The following is a 21,905-nucleotide window of genomic DNA, read 5'->3' on the forward strand; positions in this document are numbered from 1 at the left end:
CCCCCTAGCGGATTGGCATGCAAACAAAACAAAACAAAGGAGTAACAGTACCCTGCAGTTTATATGCAGGAGCATCTTATTTATGTATTTTTTCACAATTTTCTAAATTTATATTTTATTTTTGAAAGACTTCCTGGCGTCTCTCTGTAACTTCCTACCACTGACTAACATTTTCCTTTGACAGAGCTGGGTGCTCGTGGCTCTCAACACCCCGCCCCTCATGGGGGCTGGTGTTTGTGACACAGAGAATGCCCTCATGTACATGTACAAGGCCTTTTGCTCACAGTTTCAAATACCGAACCATAACTCCACCCAGTCTGTCATCGTGTGACCAGAAGTCTAACCTAAATGACCAGCGAGGTACTCTCAAGGACCATGCCCCAAGATAGACGTGAATTAATTTCTTCAGATCGTTCCCGTGTTATAGTATTTTGTGCTTCATGCACAGACCTGTTCATTTGTTCAGTATTAATGGAAAATGCACAGAAAATTTCTTATGACGCAGCTTTCATGTTAAAAGTGATTGGCTGTCGAGGAGGAAACAGAGCTGCATGTAAGCTGCATCAACGTGTCGATGGTCAGGACTGGAGAAGCACAAGCAGTCAAGTCTGGTACTTTTTAATAAAAGTTTTAAATTCTTTCTGTGTCGGTGAATATGCATTTAAATACCGAGATCTCATTTTAAACACATCCGAACACGAAGGGGAGAAAGGAGTCTTTTCCCACTCCTTTTTGTCCATGAGAGCACAGCGGTGGAGAAGTCATCAGATTTATTTTTAAAGCAGTCAGTCAAGACATATTTAAATTGAAGTTTTGAAAAATCTTTCTGTGTACAGTAGATACGTGTTTAAATACCAGTATCTTGTTTAAGCTTAAACAGGGGCATTAAACAGAACTAAGGAGATGTCAGGGAGGGAGGGGCTCTTCCCCCGTCCTCCATCCTGCTCATATGAGCTCTTTGCTGAGCAGAAATCACGCCAAATTTATTTACAAAGTACATTTAAAAACAACAGTTGTTAACAAAAGTGTTTAATGAATAAAGAAAACTAATAAAATTCAATGGTACTAATTTAATGAATATTTACCGCATTCTACCGCTACCATTTGACTTCCAGTCACATGACCTAGATAAGACTGGGTTTTAATGGTAAATAATTTTAAATAATTTCAGTTACGTACACGGCGCGGTGGTGGATTATTAACAATATTCAAATCAACTTTTGACTGTAAACAACTGCCCATCCCAGTTTCCCGCGACAGCTTTGAGCTGAGCATCTTTGAACTCGGCCACTCGCCTCCGACGTTATTTGCACTCGTCTACCGCCCACCTCGATCTAAGGATTTCATAAATGAGTTTTCTGACTTCTTGGATGAAATCACACCAAAATATGATCATATTTTCATTATTGGGGACTTTAGTTTGCACGTGTGCTGTCCTGAAAAGCCCTTGGTTAAGGACTTTAAAGATTTATTGGACTCATTTAATCTAACACAGCATGTAAACGGTCCCACCCAAGAGCGCGGACATACACTGGACCTTGTTTTAACACGTGATGTGACTGTTAGTAATCTTGAAATTGGTGATAATGTTTTTTCAGAACACATGCCAGTCCTGTTTGAGTTCACCCTCCCCCATCTAACTCCTAAGCCGTGCGTTCCTGCACGTCGCAGCCGGACATTAACCATTTCACTGCCACACGCTTCACAGATATTTATAACTCTGAAATGATAATTCAGCCCCCGGTGTTTCTCACTACCACTGAGGAGCTGACATCCCAGTTCAACTCTGTCTACTTAAAGACTCTGGATCATGTTGCTCCTGTTATAACTAGAAAATCAAAACTCAGAGCAGAACCTTGGCTGAGTGACGTCACCAAGGCCGTTGGGCAGCAATGTAGGAGGGCGGAGCGCAAGTGGAGGAAAGACAGGCTGCAGGTCTCTTTTCAAATACTTAAAGAGAGTTGACGCTGTTATCAGAAAGCAGTGAAAGCTGCTAAATCCTAATACTTCTCTGATAGCATTACCTCAAACTCTCGCAACCCACGTGTCCTCTTCTCCACCCTAAACTCTGTTCTCCACCTCACTGAACCATCACCTCTGGAAGCCTTGACTGAGCTGTGCAACAACTTCCTATATTTATTTTTGGAAAAAATTGCGACCACCAGGGCTCTCATTTCCCCTCCAACTCATGACCCATCCATCCCACCTCAATCTGTAGCTCTATTTGACCATTTTGAACCCATCACTCTATCTTCTCTAGAGCAGGTCATGTGCAGCTTGAAACCTTCTGGTTCCCCCTTTGATGTGGTCCCCCCTCGACTACTAAAGGAGGTTTTTCCTACTCTAGGTCCGTCCATTCTTGATATAGTAAACAGTAGTTTATCCACTGGTGTGGTGCCAAAATCCTTTAAACATGCTGCTGTCCAGCCTCTCCTGAAAAAAAACAAACCTTGACCCTTCAGTCGTGTCCAACTTCTGGCCTGTCTCCAGACTCCCATTTGTTTCTAAAGTACTGGAGAAAATAGTTGAGTCCCAGTTGAAATGCTTCCTGGAGGATCACGCCATCTTAGAGCTATTCCAATCTGGCTTTAAACCTCTCCACAGCACTGAAACTGCCCTGCTGAAGGTTTTTAATGACATCTTCATATCCACAGATACCGGTGATTCTGTGCTGCTTGTTCCATTGGACCTCACAGCCGCCTTTGACACCATAGACCATGAGATCCTCATTGCTAGGTTGGAGCAGTGGGTGGGCATCACAGGATCAGCCCTCAAATGGTTCAGATCTTACCTCACTGACAGATCCTTTTGTGTCTCCATCAAGGATTTTAGTTCTGCAGCGGCAGAGCTTAAATGGGGGGGTTCCGCAGGGGTCCATCCCAGGTCCCCTCCTATTCTCTTTATACCTGCTACCACTTGGTGCTATTTTCCGGAAACACAACATGCCCTTCCATTTTTACGCCGATGACTGTCAAATTTACTTCCCCCTAAGACACAATGGTACATGCTCTATTCAACCTCTGCTTGACTGCCTGGCTGACATCAGGGACTGGATGGCTTTAAATTTCTTAAGTTTCAATGAAAAGAAGTCTGAAGTCATGTTGTTCCCTCCCAACGACACGATCACAAACCACTGCATCGACCTCTCCGCTCTAACCCTGTCAGAAAAACAAAGAGTCACTAATCTGGGTGTGATAATGGACCCTTTTCTGAAACTTAACAGTCATGTAAACATGATTGTTAAATCATGTTTCTTCCAACTGAGGCAGCTGTCTAAACTGAAGCCCATATTGTCCAAAAATAACCTGGAGACAGTAATACAAACATTCATTACATCTAGGCTTGGTTACTGCAATTCACTCCTGTTTGGTATCAGTCAGACCTCCATTGCACGACTACAACTGGTCCAGAATGCAGCAGCCTGATTTTTAACCAGTACAGGCAAAAGAGAGCACATTACACCAGTTTTGGCCTCCCTGCACTGGCTACCGGTTCACCTTCGAATCCAGTACAAAATACTCATGTATGTCTACAAATCGCTGAACAGTGTCGCGCCCCCCATCTCTCTGATCTGCTACAGCCTTATGTCCCACCATGCCCCCTGAGGTCAGCGGACCATTTGTTCCTCACAGTTCCAGGAACTCGTCTTAAGCGCAGAAGTGACAGGGCCTTCTCTGTAGCAGGGACCAAGACTTTGGAACGAGTTACCTCTGCTTGTCAGACAGGCCCCGTCCCTCTAGGTTTTCAAGTCCCGTTTAAAAACCCACTACTATTCAGTAGCATTCAACACCAGATGATCTGTGTTTTGAACCTGTATGCTCCACACTGGTTAGTCGTCATTATCTGCATCGATTTTATGTCTATATTCTGATTTACCTCATTTTGTATATTGCTTTGTGTGTTACCTGTTGTTCTGTCTGTACAGCCTTGTCGCTGTTTTAAGTGCTCTATAATAATTAGTCCAAGATGGCGCCATGTACGGTTGCCCTGGCATTCTAGTGCGCTCTGTTTTTTCTGTTTTTGTGCGTTAATCATGTGTCTGCATGCTCCTACACTCGGGAGGAGCTACTAAACATCAGAATTACAACCCATGAGGATATTACTCCAGTTTTTTAGTGCCTGCTGCAGAATTTGTGCACTTTTTGGCCAAAAGAGCGAGACTTTGCAGGAGGGGCAGAAGAGCCAGACCGCTCGTGCGTCTCCGGAGGCGCGGTACAGACAGCGGGAACTTTCTGGAGGAAAGAAAAAAGGCGGAGGAGTCTGTTTCTTTATCAACAACGCCTGGTGCTCCGACGTGACAGTGATCTCCCAGCACTGCTCTCCTTCTCTGGAATATCTATTCATAAACTGCAAACCGTTCTACTCTCCACGTGAGTTCACTTCATTCATTCTGGCTGCTGTTTACATCCCACCGTGCGCGGACGTTCATGAGGCTGAGCGCGCGCTCGCGGACCAGATTATGAGTGTAGAGTGGACTTTTCCGGACTCCCTTGTTATTATACTTGGAGATTTTAACAAAGCAAACCTCAGGCATGAACTACCTAAATATAAAAAGTTTGTTAAATGCCCGACCAGAGAGGGGAACACGCTGGATCACTGCTACATCACAGTGAGCGGTGCTTATCGTGCTGTGCCTCATGCTGTGCCTCGTGCTGCCCTGGGTCTCTCAGATCATGAGATGATTCACCTCATACCTGCATACAGACAGAGACTGAAGCTCTCAAAACCTATGGTGAGGACATCCAAAAAGTGGACCAGTGAAGCTGTGGAGGAGCTACGCACATGTTTGGACACCACAGACTGGGACCTGTTCAGGGCTTCTACAGACAGTCTAGACGAATACACAAACACTGTGACGTCATATATACATTTCTGTGAGGACAGCATCATCCCATCACGCTCCAGAGTCATGTTCAATAATGATAAACCCTGGTTCACATCCAAACGAAGACAGCTTCGTCAGCAAAAAGAGGCTGCTTTCAGAGAGGGGGACAGAGACAACTACAGACGTGCGAAGTATGGATTTAGCAGGGAGGTGTCGAAGGCTAAATCCAGGTACAACACATGGCTGGAACAACAGTTCTCTGCAAACGACTCTGCCTCTGTCTGGAGGGGGCTGAAAGAGATAACTAATGCCCCTTTTCCACTATCACGGCGCGGGTCGGATATTTCCGGCTTCACGCGCGTTTGAGGTGTTTCCACTGTTCCTGGAACCGGCTCGCCTCCCTAAATTCTGGCCAGGCTTCTCAAGGGGTCCAAGCGAGCCGCGCCGTGACGTCAGAAACACTGTCGGTCACTGATTGGTCGGGGGGAGGAGTCTAGGGAGTCTTTCCAAACAACCCGATCCACCATTTTTTCTCTACCGCCTGCCATTAGCAATAACAGGAGGAGCGTATCTTTTAGAATTTTGAAGCTATAAAAAACTAATATCAAAGCCGTGGTCAAATGCAGAAGTGCAGGTGTTGTTGTGCTTGGTGGCCGACGAAAAAAGTCAAAGCGAGCTAGATGGAGGATTGGAGGGTGGTTTGGACACGGCCACTGCTCTACTTGAATCATTTACAGAAGATGGTGAGTGTTTTCTAACTTTAAACATATTTTAAGTTACTCATCCCATCGGTTCTGAACATATTTTTAACTAACAAAAGAGGCAGACGCCATAATAGGACAACGTTGGTGCTACGATGCTAAGCTAATTTGCATAAACGCTAACTGTCCTCCGGTTCTGTTTCTCACTGTATTTTATCCAGAACGTATTTCAGCGCGTGACGGTTCATCTCTAAACTCCACATTAAACCCTCCAAGCCTCCCGGCTTCTGCTCCTACTCCATCAGTTGAATCTACACCTGACAGAGCTCCATCACAGCCCAACTGCACCTCACAGAGCAGCACAACGCTGCAGCTTCTGTGCTCGGTAAGAACAGATGCAACATGTTCCACATCACTTTATTTGTGCCGATAAGGACTTGATTTATTTTATTTTTAAAGTAAAAAAAAAAAAAAAATGTTGAATAAATACTGAATTGGGATGAAATTATGTACATTGTACACAGGGTCCCAGTTACAGACAACAAAATGTAAAAGAAAAACAGTAATAAGATCTAAGATATGAATTAAGAAAAATGTCAACTAAAAAACATCTGCTAATAAAACACTAAGCACTAATAGCCGTAAACAATCAAAACAATGTCAAACAGCAACATGAACTTGAGTTTGTGCAGCCTTATGAATATATAACACTGTGAAGAATCACATCATGTTGCTGCTGATCAGTTTCATGTTGCTGCTGATCAGTTTCATGTTGCTGCTGATCTGTTTCATGTTGCTGCTGATCTGTTTCATGTTGCTGTGTTCATGCATGCTCGTCTGTTCACACAGACTCATGTCCATGCTGCTGTTCGCGTATTGTGTTTAATGTTTTTCTGCTATTAGAGCTTATCATATTTTTAGTTGATGTTTTTCTTAGTTCATATCTTAAATCTTATTACTGTTTTTCTTTTATATTTTATTGTTGGATGTAACTGGGACCCTGTGTACATAATTTTGATCCACCACATGTACCACATGTGGTGCGAATGACAATAAAGAATATCTGCATCTGTATAATACTTTCTGATTCATATATCCATTGTTATCATATTATTTTCAATATTTTTAAATCAATTTATTTTTCATTTTCTTATTTGATCAGTTTATTATTATTAATATAGCTATTATAGCTGTTAGCTGCACCTTTCTTTGTTTTATGCATTTATTCAAAAACAGTATGTAGCTTGAATTAACCACCTTTTTCTTGTTTCTAGTCAAGAGAAAAAGAAAAGAGTCCAGTAAAGAAAAGTCTTATTTCATCACTGAATGAACATGAAGAACTGAACCGGACACAGCAGGAACAACACTTGTGTCTTCTTCTGGATGAAGCCCGTGAGACAAGGGACAGACAGATACACAATCATTAGTTGGACGCAGTATTTTTTATTTTTCTACATTTTTCACTTCTTATTTTTCCTATTAAACAATTTTTTTCTTAAGTGGTGTCCTTGAACATTAAATTTCCTAAACGAATTTTGCAATGTTAAGTTCATATAGTGTTTGTTTAAATTCATACTGGAAGTTGAGAAAAATTTCCAATTGCATTTGATCTTTAATGGATCCTAAGAAAAGATTACCAGAATATGTTCAACTGTTATTATGTTATAATTTTTTTGGTTCTAGGATGAAGTGAGACAAAAACAGTCAAAAATTCAGAAAAGACAGTTGTCTGTTATCAGTTATCATTTAGCAGTTATGGTTTGTCGTCCATACAACTGTGGCCTGAGAGATTCAGCTGAAAGTCCTGGTGCACCTTTTATTTGAACCTGCAGAGATTTGAACAGCTGATCTGAAGCAAACAGGCAGGTGTTCAACTGAACTGACCACTCCTGCTGTGTTTGATGGTCTCCTCCTTTGCCATACGTCCGTCCATCCATCCATCATCTTCTGCTTCAGGGTTGTGGGAGCAGCAGCTTCACCAGGGAAGCAAAGACATCAACAGCCACCTCTTCAACTCTTCTAGGACCCCATGGTGTTCACAGACCAACTGAATATTTATTAAGTAATATCCTGATGCTGCTCAATAATTCAGGTAGAAAAATCTAAAAAGTTAAGTCTGGTCCTCTGGACATTCATAAAACAAACAATACCGTTTATAATAAATAAACTAAATGTTTTTTGTTTGTTTTGTTTTTTGAATGTCCAGAGGACCAGACTTAACTTTTTAGATTAATAAGTAATAAATTTATGTTTTTAACGTTAATGAAAGACAAATCTTTAAAATTCAAGGACAAAATTTAATCTAATAGTTTTCAAGTCTGTAGCTTATTGTAAAAGCAGTTTCAAAGATTACAGCACAGTGTGATGTTTTGCAATTTTAACATGAAAAATTGTGCATATCTGCTAATAATAAAAGTGAAGATATTTTTTATACATCTTTAGTGTAAAAATCTATACTAAAATGAAAAACATCGATTTAAAGCAGCAGGGAAGGCAGTAAGGTAGGATTATTAATCAGGTTTAAAAGTTACAGCTCATGAGGTACTCCATCAGAGCATGACATCTCTTCCACAACATCCTGTGACAAAACCTTCAGGGTGTTCTTCTTCTAATACGTTTAGTGGTGGCTAGTAAGTAGCTTAAGGGAGCACTACCGCCACCAGGTGGTAAGACGAGTTGGATTCTAGTCCCCGCCTACAGAGCTGGTAATGTATATGGAAACGCAACAGACCCGAGCCGATCTGAACCGACCCGAACTGATCTGATCCGCACTGTGACAATGGAAAAGGGGCATAATTACAAGCCCAGAGCCCCTCATTCTACAGACAATCTCAAATTGGCAAACGATCTGAACGACTTCTATTCACGCTTTGAAGTCATGGACTCGCATTCCTCCATCCTCCACACCACCCCCAGCTCAACTGGTTTAACCACTTTGGACTGCCCTCGACAACCCCCTGCTATCTCTGTACAAGAGGATGAAGTAAGGAGGCTTTTTAAAAGGCTGAATACACATAAGGCTGCAGGCCCAGACCTTGTGTCACCCTCCACGCTGAGACATTGTGCTGGAGAGTTGGCTTGGGTCTTCACAGGGATCTTCAACTCTTCTCTGGAGTCATGCCACGTCCCAGCCTGTTTCAAGTCCTCCATCATTGTCCCTGTCCCCAAGAAGCCACGTGTCACAGGACTAAATGACTACAGACCTGTAGCTCTCACGTCTGTAGTCATGAAAACCTTTGAACGTTTGGTTTTATCTCACCTCAAGTCCATCACCAACCCCCTCCTGGACCCCCTGCAGTTTGCCTATAGGGCCAACAGGTCTGTAGATGACGCAATAAACCTGGCTCTCCACTTCATCCTGCAGCACCTGGACTCCACAGGAACCTACGCCAGAATCCTGTTCGTGGACTTCAGCTCTGCATTTAACACCATCCTCCATGCTCTGCTCCAAGACAAGCTCTCCCTGCTCCATGTACCTGACTCCACCTGCAGATGGATCACAGACTTCCTGACAGACCGGAGTCAGTGCGTGCGGCTGGTACTCAGACACTCAGACTGTAAGCACAGGATCTCCACAGGGCTGTGTGCTTCCCCCCTGCTCTTCTCCCTGTACACCAACTGCTGCACCTCCAGCCACGACTCTGTGAAACTTATTAAATTTGCAGATGACACCACCCTCATCGGGCTCATCTCGGACGGTGATGAGTCTGCATACAGGAGGGAGGTGGACCGGCTGGTGACCTGGTGCAGCAGCAACAACCTGGAACTCAATGCCCGGAAGACAGTGGAGATGATTGTAGATTTCAGGAAAGCCACAGCCCCTCTGCCCCCACTCACCTGTAATGATACCCCCATCACCACTGCAAACTCTTATCGGTTCCTCGGCACCACCATCACCCAGGACCTCAAGTGGGAGCCGACCATCAGCTCCCTCGTCAAGAAGGCCCAGCAGAAACTGTACATCCTGTGACAGCTGAAGAAGGCCAAGCTGCTGGCCAAGCTGATGGTGCAGTTCTACACGGCCATCATCGAGTCCATCCTCAGCTCCTCCATCACGGTGTGGTACGCAGGGGCCACTGCCAGGGACAGACTCAGACTGCAGCGCGTTGTGCGCTCAGCTGAGAAGGTAATCGGCTGCAGCCTTCCATCCCTCCACGACCTGTACGTCTCCAGGACTGTGAGGCGAGCAGGTCGGATCACAGCTGACCCTGCTCACCCTGCACACGGTCTGTTCGAATCACTCCCCTCAGGCAGGAGGCTTTGGTCCATTCGGACCAGAACCTCCCGCCATAATAACAGTTTCTTCCCCTCTGCTGTTGGACTCCTGAACACTCATAATATTAACTCATAATTTCTGCTTTGGTCACATTACATCTGTATTATAATTGAATACTCCATCTGTACTGTTTTCTAAGCTTTATTTAATTGTTTTCTATTGTATGGGTGTACACGTTTTATGTTATGTTTTCATTTTTACTTTATTTTACTTTATTACTATTCATACCTTTATGTCAAAACAAATTCCTAGTTTGTGAACCTCGTTCATTGACATGGCAGCAATAAAGCGATCTGAATAATCTGATTCTATAAATAAAATGGTATGGTATGGTACGTAGGTGTTTGGCACTGTTCTGTCCAGTGATTATGCTTCGATAGTGTTCATTTTGAAGGTATCATGGTTGTAACCATAAGTCAGACAGTGAGGCTTCATGGTGATCTTGCAGTCTAAGTGTGTGTAGAAAGCAAGCTATATTCTGTGAAAAGCCATTTGTTGTTTTTAGTTTTCTACATTCGCCTTGTAATCTAGCTGTTTTTGCTACTTTTTTTTGCCATCTTTTATAATTGTCTATTGTTGTCGCTGTTGTCCATTGTCGTCATCGCTCTTTGGGTGCATTCACACCTGCTCTGTTGTCCCAAACTCTAGCCTGTTTGCCTAGGAAACCCAGATCGTTTGGGGAGGTGTGAACGCGCCATCGAACTCTGTCACGGAACAAAAAGGCGAACACTGACCCGGTCTAAAACCTAGGTCTCGGGCCGGTAGAAGAAAACTCCAGCGCAGTTTTTGAGTACAATGTGAATGTAAGCAGACCGGGCCCTGCACCGCAAGCAGGAAAAGGACTACAACGCAGGGCAAACAAACGCATTTCTCTTACCTCATATGGAGCCGTCAGATGCCTTGTGTGAAAAACAACATTCTCCATGGTCTTCTGCCTCATCTTCCACTCAAGCTGAGTCCATTTTTGTATGACAAAATATAACTCCTAAAACTGCTAAAATTTGACGCCACTCCATTTTTGTTTTTATTTCCAAAAGAAGAAGAAGAAGAAGTGTCTTCTTCAGAGGTTTTTGTGTAATTTCTTTCAGTAGTTCTTGGTGCATCGCCACCACAGGCGAGTGGGAGAACAAGTTGGTTCAACAGGTTGGCTCGACTGCACAGTGCAGTGTGAATGCAAACGCACCAGCTCAAATGTAAACAAAATGTTATGAATATTGGTCCCCAATCGAACAAAGTCTACCGGACTATCAGGTGTGAAAACAACCTTTGTTAAAATCAGGTCTCTCTCTTGTAAATGAGTCCTTGAGAATAGGATGAGAATAGGAGCGGATTTGCCACGAAATATAGCAGAAATCAGCAACAAACTCAAAGCTACGCTCGGCAGAATGCAGATCTTAAAGTCATCTACCTGGAAGCTGCAGCAGAGGCGTTCCAGCGGGCAGAAGAGGAAGCGCTGCTCCCGGCTTAAGAGGAGAGGATGCCGGGCGGGGGTTATGGTGAGGCTACGAGCTAACGCTAAAGCCGGTAAACTCCCCATGCCGTCTCTCTTTCTGTCGAATGTCCGCTCGTTGGACAACAAGGTGGATTTACTTCGTCTGAGAGCGGGCGCCTCAGAAGAGATGAAGAAGTGTGCAGTGCTTTGCCTCACGGAAACGTGGATTACAAGTGAAACGCCGGACTCAGTCTTCCAGCTGGATGACAGACTTTTTTTCGAGCGGACCGCTGCAGCGAGCTAACGGGGAAATCACGGGGGGGCGGAGTGTGCATTTACGTGAGTAAAAGTTGGTCCACGAACTGTACTGTTGTAAATAGCTCATGCTCGAAGGCTTTGGAGCAAATAACAGTGAAATGTCGGCCACATTATCTACCCCGCGAGTTCACAGTGACTTTTATCACAGTTGTTTACATTCCTCCGGACGCTAATGCTAACGAATCACTACAGGAGCTTCATGATATCATCAGCTCGCTGCAGAGCAAACACCCCGAGGCTCTTTACGTTGTAGCCGGAGACTTTAACCACGTGAATCTAAAGGACTGTCTCCCAAGCTTTAATCAGCATGTGACGATTCCAACACGTGGAGACCGCACGCTGGACCGTGTTTACACGAACGTAAAAGATGCATACAAAGCCGAACCCCGCCCCCACCTAGGACTGTCAGACCACATCTCAATCTTCCTGGCTCCTGCTTACATGCCCCCGCTGAGACGCTCCAGACCGGTTCAAAAGAAAGTTAAATGTTGGATCCAGGACAGTGGCCCCATACTGAGAGATTGTTTTGATCGAACAGACTGGCAGGTTTTCAGAGAAGCTGCTGAAAATGGAGGTTCGCTTGATCTTGACCAATACACATCCTCAGTACTGGGTTACATTAGTACATGTACTGACACAGTCTCCACTATCAGATATGTTAAAAGCTACCCAAACAGAAAACCTTGGCTGAATGCAGAGGTGCGTACCCTGCTGGAAGCCAAGAACACTGCCTTCAGGTCTGGAAACTCAGAGGAGCTGAGTAGGACAAGAAAAGAGCTGGTTGCTGGTATTAAGAGGGCCAAGGCCACATATGCAAAGAGGATCGAGGGTCAATTCATCTCACAAGACCCTCGGAGCATGTGGAGGGGCATTAAGTGCATAACAGATTATAAAGGAAGGAGTGAACAATGTCCCAAAGACCCATCTCTGCCTGATGCCCTCAACAAGTTCTATGCACGCTTTGAAGACCCGAACAGACCACCCAGCACCAGACTCACCTCACCACCGGATGAAGAGCATCTCAGCGTGACCTCAGCAGAAGTAAGGAGTACCTTCAGGAGGATTAATCCGCACAAAGCAACTGGCCCAGACAACATCCCCGGAAAAGTGTTGAAGGAATGTGCTGATCAGCTCTGTGAGGTGCTGGCAGACATCTTTAACACCTCACTTACCCTGGAGACAGTTCCCACCTGCCTGAAGACTGCCACCATCATCCCAGTCCCAAAAAGCTCTACAGTGACTGGTCTGAATGACTATCGGCCAGTGGCCCTCACCCCGATAGTCGCTAAATGCTTCGAAAAACTGGTCATGACTCACATCAAAACAACCATCAACATCAACGAGGACCCTCATCAGTACGCATACCGTGAGAACCGATCAACAGAGGATGCAATCTCCTCTGTGGTCCACACTGCACTCAACCACCTGGAGCAGAAAAACTCTTACGTCCGTATGCTCTTTGTGGACTTCACATCCGCCTTCAACACCATGATCCCCCAAACCCTGATGGACAAACTATCCACACTAGGACTAAGCCCCTCCATCTGCAACTGGGTACTAGACTTTTTAACAAACAGACCACAGTTAGTGAGGATCCACAACCTCTCCTCCTCCACCATAACCCTCAGCACTGGCTCTCCTCAGGGATGTGTGTTGAGCCCCCTCCTGTTTACTCTGCTCACATATGATTGTGCAGCTACCCATCCAGGCTGTCACATTGTAAAGTTTGCAGATGATACAGCGGTGGTGGGATGCATCACAAACAATGATGAGTCCAGCTACAGGCAGGAGGTGGAACACCTGGAGAGCTGGTGCAGAGAGAATAACCTTCACATCAATGTGAAGAAGACAAAGGAGATGATTGTGGACTTCAGAAGGAACAAAAACACCTACACCCCCCTGAACATAAGAGGATCTGCGGTGGAAGTGGTCTCCAGCTACAAGTACTTGGGTGTACACATGAATGACAACCTCAGCTGGAGCAACAACACCACCAGCCTGATCAAGAAAGCTCATCAGAGACTCTACTTCCTCAGACGGCTGAGGCGAGCTGGTCTGGGAAGCTCAGTCCTCACCTCCTTCTACAGGTGTGCAGTGGAGAGCATCCTGTGCTCGAGCATCAATGTGTGGCATGGAGGCTGCACAGCTGCAGAAAGAAAAGCTTTGCAGAGAGTGGTGAAGGCTGCACAGAAATCTGTTGGAATCAGTCTCCCCACCATCACAGACATCTACACCTCCAGATGCAGGAAGAGGGCCACCTGCATCATGAAGGACCCCACCCACCCAGCACACACACTTTTTGCCCCACTCCCCTCAGGAAGGAGGTTAAGGAGCATTAAGTGTAGAACCACTAGACTGAGGAACAGCTTCTACCCTGAGGCTGTTAGACTCATGAATCTCTAACTAGAATAATCACTGTGAAAAACCATATCATGTTGCTGCTGATCTGTTTCATGTTGCTGCTGATCTGTTTCAATGTTGATGTGTTCATGCGTGCACATCTGCTCACAGACTCATGTTCATGTTTGTGGTGATGTTCAATGTTTTATGTTATGAGTGCTTAGTGTATATTTAGTTGATGTTTTTCTTAGTTCATATCTTAGATGTTATTACTGTTTTTCTTATACATTTTATTGTTGGATGTAACTGGGACCCTGTGTACATAATTTCGCTCCACCACATGTACCACATGAGGTGCGAATGACAATAAAGAAACTCTGACTCTGACTCTGACTCTGACTTGAGGCTCAATGGGATTAACCTGTCTATGGTCCCATTTACACGCACATGATGGGGGGGAATTGTATGTTTTTTCGTATGTTAGAGGAAAAGATTTGCGTTGACACGGACAGATTTTGTGTTTACATGAATCCGGAGGAATCCCCCTCCCACCCTCCCGAATCCGCTGTAGTTACCATGCCGGGTCATTAGATGGCGCTGTGAATTTTGTACATTCACCTAATGCGCATGCGTGCTGTCTCGGCAAAAAGCTCAGCTAACAACAACTTAACAAGTTAAAAGATGGATTTTGGATGTGTCGACAGATTTGACGCCAAGCGGGACCGCTTCGTCTAACAGCTCCACACCGGTCGCTGAGTGGACCAGAACCGAGTCGACGATGTCGGACTTTACTCCATGATAATCAGTAGCTGATTTACAGCAGATAAATCAACGTTCTTAATAATGTTAGCTTGTGTTTACTTCGATCACACAACAACCAGCTGAGTTTTTATTTTTCCTGAAAGAAGAAGAAGCTGTCCTTCCACCAGGCGGACTGGTTCTGAACGAGGCTCGGCCCAGGTGCAGCGCAGGAGGACGTCGAAGACAAAGATGCTGGATGAACTATTTATTTAAAATTCCCCTCGGTTCTTTTATTCAATCCATTGAATTTAGCTGCATTAATCAAAGGAGTGACAGCCTGAACGAGCCAGATGGACAACATGGGACATCCAGGATGAAAACAAGAGTCCTGTTCATTAATGTAGTTTACGGTTAACTTGTTTTTAATAGGGTTCAGTTTAATTGTCAGTGTTTGTGTGACATACAGTTTGTGGTGTTGAATAAATAAATAAAAATTAAACCTGATGTCTTCATTTTCAACGTTAATACCATGCAATATGTTTAGCAATATTTTAATCACATAATTTGAATTATATAATGTCCAGATAGCTTCATTTAGCTCAGAGAGCTTCATTATATATCTCACACTTAAGATAAATACTGTTTATTATTATTAAACTGTTATTATTTAGCACATTTAGTATGTTAAAGTGCAGCGTGACGTGTGCGCATGCCACGTTCTATAAACAGCGACATTAGAACTGGATCAGACTGTGTCTCTAACACGGCCGGAGCCGAGTGGAGGCTCACTTTACCATGGTGTCTCTTCCAACACAGATGTCAGTCACAGCACCTAGAATCTGACGTAGATTAACTACGAGATTAAAAATATATTCCATCAGTTGTAGTTCAGAAAGCACTGTGTCCGCCGCCATGTTGATAGAAATATAGCGTCTGTCCGCGTGCGTGTGCGCATGTGGTTTAACACAAAGCCTCAGCGGGAGATGTTTACTTTATCAGCGGGCAGTCACCGAAAAACCTCCACTCTGGAAGGTGGGTTCAGAAACCTCCGGATTCGGGGGGGGGGGGGGGGGGGGGACTGGTTTTGTGTAAATAATCAGCAGAACTGCAGACAGAAAGGAGCAGATTCACTTAAAATACAGTGGGGAGAACAAGTATTTGATACACTGTTGATTTTTCAGGTTTTCCTACTTGCAAAGCTTGTCGATGACTGTAATTTTTATCATATGTACTCTTCAACTATGAGTGATGGAATCTAAAACAAAAATCCAGAAAAATACAATGTATGATTTTTAAATAATTAATTTCCATTTTATTGTGTGAAATAAGTATTTGATACACCAGAAAAATGAAACTTAATATTTGGTACAGAAACCTTTGTTTGCAATTACAGAGATCAGACGTTTCCTGTAGTTCTTGACCAGGTTTGCACACACTGCAGCAGGGATTTTGGCCCACTCCTCCATACAGATCTCCTCCAGAGCCTTCAGGTTTCGGGGCTGTCGCTAGGCCACACGGACTTTAAGCTCCCTCCAAAGATTTTCTATGGGATTCAGGTCTGGAGACTGGCTAGGCCACTCCAGGACCTTAAGATGTTTCCTACGGAGCCACTCTTTAGTTGCCCTGGCTGTGTGTTTTGGGTCGTTATCATGCTGAAAGACCCAGCCACGACTCATCTTCAGTGCTCTTACTGAGGGAAGGAGGTTGTTGGCCAAAATCTCACGATACATGGCCCCATCCATCCTTCCCACAATATGGTGCAGTCGTCCTGTCCCCTTTGCAGAAAAGCATCCCCAAAGAATGAGGTTTCCACCGCCATGCTTCACGGTTGGGATGGTGTTCTTGGGGTTGTACTCATCATTCTTCTTCCTCCAAACATGACGAGTGGAGTTTAAACCAAAAAGTTCTATTTTTGTCTCATTAGACCACATGACCTTCTCCCATTCCTCCTCTGGATCATTCAGATGGTCATTTGCAAACTTCAGACGGGCTTTGACATGTGTTGGCTTGAGGAAGGGCACCTTGCGTGCACTGCAGGATTTTAATCCTTGACGGCGTAGAGTGTTACTGATTGTTTTCTTTGAGACTGTGGTCCCAGCTCTATTCAGATCATTGACCAGGTCCTGCCGTGTAGTTCTGGGCTCATTCCTCACCTTCCTCAAGATCAATGATGCTCCACGAGGTGAGATCTTGCATGGCGCCCCAGACCGAGGGAGATTTTCCGTTATTTTGTATTTCTTCCATTTTCTAATAATTGCACCAACTGTTGTTGCCTTCTCACCAAGCTGCTTGCCTATTGTCCTGTAGCCCATCCCAGCCTTGTGCAGGTCTACAATTTTATCCCTGATGTCCTTACACAGCTCTCTGGTCTTGGGCATTGTGGAGATGCTGGAGTCTGATTGATTGAGTGTGTGGACAGGTGTCTTTTATACAGGTCACGAGTCCAAACAGGTGCAGTTAATACAGGTAATGAGTGGAGAACAGGAGGGCTTCTTAAAGAAGAACTAAAATGTCTGTGAGAGCCAAAATTCTTACTGGTTGATAGATGATCAAATACTTATTTCACACAATAAAATGGAAATTAATTATTTAAAAATCATACATTGTATTTTTCTGGATTTTTGTTTTAGATTCCATCACTCACAGTTGATGAGTACCTATGATAAAAATTACAGTCATCTACAAGCTTTGTAAGTGGGAAAACCTGAAAAATCAACAGTGTATCAAATACTTGTTCTCCCCACTGTATGCGCCGTGTAAACGGCCCCTAAAGGTTGAATGAACCTGCTGGCTGGTTCTTGTACTAGAAGAAAGTTACACACAGCCAGAGCAGACTGGGCACAGATTCTGAACAGTGGATGCCTGCGGCTTAATAGCTGGAGCATCTTATTTATGTACAAATTATGATTTATCTTATATTTAATAAGTGCGGCTTAGAGACAAGTACGTTCTAAAGTCTGTGAATTATGGTATATTAATTCATTACACACAGATTGATATATTTCAAATGTTTATTTATTTTAATGTTGATGATTATAACAGACAACTAATGAAAACCCCAAATTCAGTATCTCAAAAAATTAGAATATTACTTAAGACCAATAAAAAAAAAGATTTTTAGAAATGTTGGCCAACTGAAAAGTATGAACATGAAAAAGTATGAGCATGTACAGCACTCAATACTTAGTTGGAGCTCCTTTTGTCTGGATTACTGCAGCAATGCGGCGTGACATGGAGTCAATTAGTCTGTGGCACTGCTCAGGTGTTGAGAGCCCAGGTTGCTCTGATAGAGGCCTTCAGCTCTTCTGAATTGTTGGGTCTGGTGTATCACATCTTCCTCTTCACAATACCCCATAGATTTTCTATGGGGTTAAGGTCAGGCAAGTTTGCTGGCCAGTTAAGAACAGAGATACCATGGTCCTTAAACCAGGTACTGGTAGCTTTAGCACTGTGTGCAGGTGCCAAGTTCTGTTGGAAAATCAAATCTGCATCTCAATAAAGTTGGTCATGAGCAGGAAGCACAAAGTGCTCTAAAACTTCCTGGTAGACAGCTGTGTTGACCTTGGACCTCAGAAAACACAGTGGACCAACACCAGCAGATGGCATGGCACCCCAAACCATCACTAACTGTGAAAACTTGGCACTGGACCTCAAGCAACGTGGATTATGTGCCTCTCCTCTCTTCCTCAAGACTCTGGGACCTTGATTTTCAAAGGAAATGCAAAACTTACTTTCATCAGAGAACATAACTTTGGACCACTCAGCAGCAGTCCAGTCCTTTTTGTCTTTAGCCCAGGTGAGACGCTTCTGCGGCTGTCTGTTGTTCAAGAGTGGCTTGACACATGGAATGCGACAGCTGGAATGCGACAGCTGAAACCCATGTCTTGCATACATCTGTGCGTGGTGATTCTGGAGGCACTGACTCCAGTTGCAGCCCACTGTTTGTGAATCTCCCCAACATTTTGGAATGGGTTTTGTTTCACAATCCTCTCCAGGGTGCAATTATCCCTATTGCTCGTACACAGGCGGCTGTGGCTGAGTGGTTAGAGCAGTCGTCCTCCAATGAGAGAGTTGGGGGTTTGAATCCACCAGCAGTCACATGTCAAAGTGTCCCTGGGCAAGACATTGAACCCCTCACAGCCTTTGATGCGTGTCCCATCAGTGTATGAATGTGATCTAAAACTCTGATTAGTCTCTTTATGATGAATGATTTGTTCAATTAGCTTTGTAGAGATCTAGTAGAGTGCTGTATGAATGGGTAAATGAGGCACAGATTGTAGTGTAAAGCGCTTTGAGTGTCTTGAAATAAGATAGAAAGGCGCTATATAAGTACAGTCCATTTACCATTTACTTTTCTACCACATCGTTTTCTTCCCTTCGCCTCTCTATTAATGAACAGCCAGCCTCTTTAGCAATGACCTTTTGTGTCTTGCCCTTCTTGTGAAAGGTGTCAATGGTCGTCTTTTGGACAACTGTCAAGTCAGCAGTCTTCCCCATGATTGTGTAGCCTACAGAACTAGACTGAGAGACCATTTCAAGGTCTTTGCAGGTGTTTTGAGTTAATTAGCTGATTAGAGTGTGGCATCAGGTGTCTTCACTATTGAACCTTTTCACAATATTCTAATTTTCTGAGATACTGAATTTGGGGTTTTCATTAGTTGTTGGTTATAATCATCAACATTAAAAGAATAAACATTTGAAATATAGCAGTCTGTGTTGAAAGACTATAATATACAAAATTTTACTTTTGAATGGAATTATTGAAATAAATCAACTTTTTCATGATGTTCCAATTTTATGACCAGCACCTGTACTCTTGATTTATGTTTAAACTACGGTATAATAACCACCAGGGCCCTGTTAGACATACAGTACTGTATTGTATTGTATCAGTACTGTAAATCTAACACGAATTATATGCTTTAATCTAAGCAGCAATTTAAAACTGGTAAATGAAAGGTGATTTGTGAAAAAAAAAAAAAAAAAGTTTTACTGCTGCATTGTAAACAAGATAACTGATAATAAACAACCACTTACGGTTTACGGGGCTGAAGGGGATGAGATCGGTGCAAGATTTGAGTTTTCTTCCACTTGTCAGACACTTGCAGAAACCTCTCAGCGGACCAGAGCTTCACACGTGTCCTAAAACACAAACACAACACCACAAATGCTACAAACTTAGCAAATCAGCCCGAACAGTCAGCTACGGCTAACACTGTCGATTACAATTACTGTCTAAAGAGTCAAAGTGAAACAAAACGTCCGTTCAATAACAAACACTAACCACGCTTTGATTTTAACACAAAATATCTGTTTGCTTTACCTGTATCTGACGATATTGAACCGAACACGAACGCGAACACTTATGTTGGCCGTTTTCAGCTTTCCTCGCTCGCGCTGCGCGTCTTCTTCTTCTTCTTCTGCTTCTGCTTCTTCTTCTTCAGTTTTATTGGCGGTTGGCAAACAACTTATGGTGTGCATTACCGCCACCTACTGGTATGGAGTGTGGGTCAGAATGCTTTTTAAAAAAATAAAATGAATAAATTCTTTTTACTTGTGTATGCGTTGTCTGTCCTAATCATATCCTATCGATCAGCTTTGTTTTAATGAAGAACTTTATCAAATTTTTTACACTTTTACTTCCTGACTCTTTCTGTAGTATGTTTGTGATATTTAATGTTTCTTTAATCTTTCTAAGTTCCTCCATCATGTGTCTTCTTTCTCTCTCATATCTCTGACAACTCAAAATCACATGCTCTATTGTTTCTGTCTCTCCACAATACTGACAATTTCCTGTTTCGTGTTTATGTAGTGTGAATAATGTGTTGTTCAGTCCAGTGCGTCCAAATCTCAGTCTTGTTACTAATCTCTATTCTCTTCTCTAAAAAAGTTAAATCTGGTCCTCTGGACATTCAAAAAAACAAAACAAAGCAAATCAACAAAAAAATGTAGAAACGTTTTGTCTCTCATCCAAGAGACTTCCTCAGTCTGAGGAGCTGTATTCAGCTCAGTCTCTTAAATAGCACCGTCTCAGAGTGGATCAACCAGTTTTGCTGCTGACAACCAAAACCAGCTGATCACATGCTCAAGAAGGACCATCAGCCTAACAATGGATCATTAGCACACTGATGGCTGTTTACTGTTCACAGAGGGCTGAATGATACTAGCAATCACAGCATTGTAAGAGGGGGACAGTTGAACCCGGAGGCCTCCACCCCTGTTTAACGATGGACGATTTCTTTTCACAAAGATGGCCTCCTTTACTCCTCTCTCAAACCATTGTTCCTCTCTGTCCAGGATGTGCACATCTTCATCCTTGAAAGAGTGACCGCTGGCCTGGAGATGAGTGAAGACCGCAGAGTCCTGGCCTGATGATGTTGATCTTCTGTGCTGGGCCATCCTTTTGGCCAGTGGCTGTTTAGTTTCCCCGATGTAAGACTGATCACAGCCCTCCTGACACTGAACTGCATACACAACATTACTCTGTTTGTGCCGGGGGACTGGATCTTTGGGATGAACCAGTCTTTGCCATAATGTATTTTGGGGTTTAAAAGCCACTGGGACGTTATGTTTAGAAAATAAACGTCTCAGTTTCTCTGATACTCCCTCAACATACGGAATGACCACTGGTCTGGGTCTGGGTTCCTCCTTTTCACCTGTTGGCTGACTGGAGTCCTGTTTGGGTTTCTTCTCTGCTTTCAGGAAGGCCCAGTTAGGATATCCACATTGCTCTAGAGCCTGTCTTGTGTGGGATTTCTCTTTCTGCCTGGCTCCCGAGCTAGTGGGGACGCTGTCTGCTCTGTGATACAGAGTCCTGATGACTCCTAACTTGTGCTCCAAAGGGTGATGGGAGTCAAACTGCAAATACTGGTCTGTGTGGGTGGGTTTGCAGTACACCACGATTTGCAAATGTCCTCTATCAGAGACTGAGACCTCACAGTCCAAGAAAGCCAACCTGCCATTTTTTACATCTTCTTGTGTGAACTTGTATTTATCCACAGAGTTGATGTGGTCAGTAAAATGTTGGACTTCCTGAGATTTAATTTTAACCCAGGTGTCGTCAGCATACCTGAACCAATGACTTGGTGGTGTCCCTGAAAAGGACGTCAAGGCTCTCTTTTCTACCTCCTCCATGTACAGGTTGGCAACAATAGGAGAAACTGGAGACCCCATAGCACACCCATGTTTCTGCCTATAATATTGCTCCCCATATGTGAAGTAGGTTGACTGCAGGCACAGTTTCAAGAGTTGACACAGTTGTTCTGTGGAAAG

The 21,905-nt window shown here is 43.8% G+C and overlaps 1 protein-coding gene across 2 annotated transcripts in view; it reads right to left on the minus strand.

Moving 5' to 3' along the window:
- pus7 (pseudouridine synthase 7) overlaps positions 1 to 20,064 on the minus strand; it is a 115,124-nt gene extending 95,060 nt beyond the window's left edge. For both annotated transcript variants that reach the window (XM_037683649.1, XM_037683648.1), the window contains exons 1-2: positions 19,957 to 20,064; positions 19,671 to 19,775 (exon numbers count right to left, since the gene is read on the minus strand). The gene's annotated coding sequence lies outside the window, so the exon portion shown is untranslated. The remainder of the gene's footprint in view (positions 1 to 19,670; positions 19,776 to 19,956) is intronic.
- Between the last annotated feature and the right edge of the window lie 1,841 nt (positions 20,065 to 21,905).

The sequence above is a fragment of the Nematolebias whitei genome, chromosome 10 (assembly GCF_014905685.2).
Source record: "Nematolebias whitei isolate Nwh7 chromosome 10, NemWhi1, whole genome shotgun sequence".
Classification (NCBI taxonomy): Eukaryota; Metazoa; Chordata; class Actinopteri; order Cyprinodontiformes; family Rivulidae; genus Nematolebias; species Nematolebias whitei.